Source organism: Mus caroli, chromosome 13, assembly GCF_900094665.2.
Source record: "Mus caroli chromosome 13, CAROLI_EIJ_v1.1, whole genome shotgun sequence".
In the NCBI taxonomy this organism is placed as follows: Eukaryota; Metazoa; Chordata; class Mammalia; order Rodentia; family Muridae; genus Mus; species Mus caroli.
Window position 1 is genome coordinate 96,304,876 of NC_034582.1, and position 1,694 is coordinate 96,306,569.

Below are 1,694 nucleotides of genomic sequence, written 5' to 3' on the forward strand. Positions count from 1 at the left end.
CCCCCCCCCCCCCCCGTGAACTCTGCATAACAATGAACAGAGATTGACAGAATGACACCAAACACTATGCGGAGACTAAGACCAGAGCCACCTGCTTGCTTCTATGTGTGGAAAACCTGGGGCTGGCTGCAGACCTGGCCTTGTTCCAAACAAGGATTGGTCTAAGGCCGCTGCACACAGATGTAGAAGAGGCCCACAGCTGGGCAAGTGTTTAGGGAAGGGATCAGACACTCCCCAGGGAAGGATGCATGGCAGGGTGACACAGCTGTTGTAAAGGTCTGTGCTGTTCCAGTGGCTTTAGGGAATTAAGACATTAGGAGGAGGAGTTCCAGACGAAACGCTTAATTTAGTCTGGTTTCCAGTTGCTTACACCAAGAACCTCAGAGATAGTGGTGAGATCTCTTGTTGTTGGACTCCATCTCTCCCTCCCTCCCTCCCTCCCTCCCTCTCCCTCTCCCTTCCTCTCTCCCTCCTTCCTCCTTCTTATCTAATACATCTGGAAGCCCCATTGCTCCTGATTTCAAGCTGCAAACAGTGTCTGGCCCTTCCCAGCCATCCGCACTACCCACACCCCCAGGCAGGCCACCATTCTCTTCGACCTCCATTGCTGGGTGCTCCACTGCTCATGAGGCAGACCTTTAAAACCTAAGTCAGGTGGCCTCCCTCTTCTCCTTCCTAGAAACCCTTCAGCAATTTTCCCTTCTATCTCAGAGAAGGGGCCACTGAGGCCTTCCATCACCTGAGGTATTTATATTCATCCTGGTGGCTGCCCAGTCCCTGCCTCCCCCTGTTCCTTACTTTCCTCATACTCTCCAGCCAGGCCCATCTTCCTCTTGATCAATGCCAACCGTACCTCAGGGTCTTCCCGAAATTCTGCCCTGGGTCTGGCTCTCTTTCACAGAGGTACATTGCTCACCCACTCAGCTCCTTGAGGCCTTTCCTCCACTGTCCACCTAGGAGACTCCGCCCTCCCCAGAACTGCAAGTGTAGACAAGCCCCCTTCCAGGTGCCCTGATTTGTCAGATCACAATCCACGTTCTAAGGTCAGAAATGACATGCTATCAGTTAAGAACAGAGGCACCTCTAATAAATGGATCCTTGGGAGAGTTTGCCATGAGCTAGAAAGTAAATAACTTGGCCCATTGTTCCATACACTGTTCGTTGCTGAATGAAATATCCTGACACACATATAAGAATGTGTATGTAGATATGGTGCAGTTATTGTGCACTTAGTATGCTCTTTCTCTCTCTCCTTCTCTCTCTCTCTCTCTCTCTCTCTCTCTCTCTCTCTCTCTCTCTCTCTCTCCTCTCTCCTCTCTTCTCTCTTCTTTCTCTGTCTGTCTCTGTCTCTGTCTCTCTAATAAATTGTAAAACACTATGAGAACATGGAGTCAGGTGGCCATCTGTCCTTTGATATATGTGTTGAATGTATTTATTGGACCCCTCCACACTGTACCAGGCACTGTCCTAGGACCTCAAATACAAAGGTATTCAACCACTGATGGCCCTGGCTTCCTGTGGCTCTCGGTTCAGCATAAAGAGATGGGTATTTCACAAACAATACAACTGACATAAGAGAACTGTTAAGATAGTCGGGGAAGCAAGGAGCTAAAGAGACCTGCAACCCTATAGGTGGTACAACATGATGTACTAACCAGTACCCCGGAGCTCTTGACTCTAGCTGCATATGTATC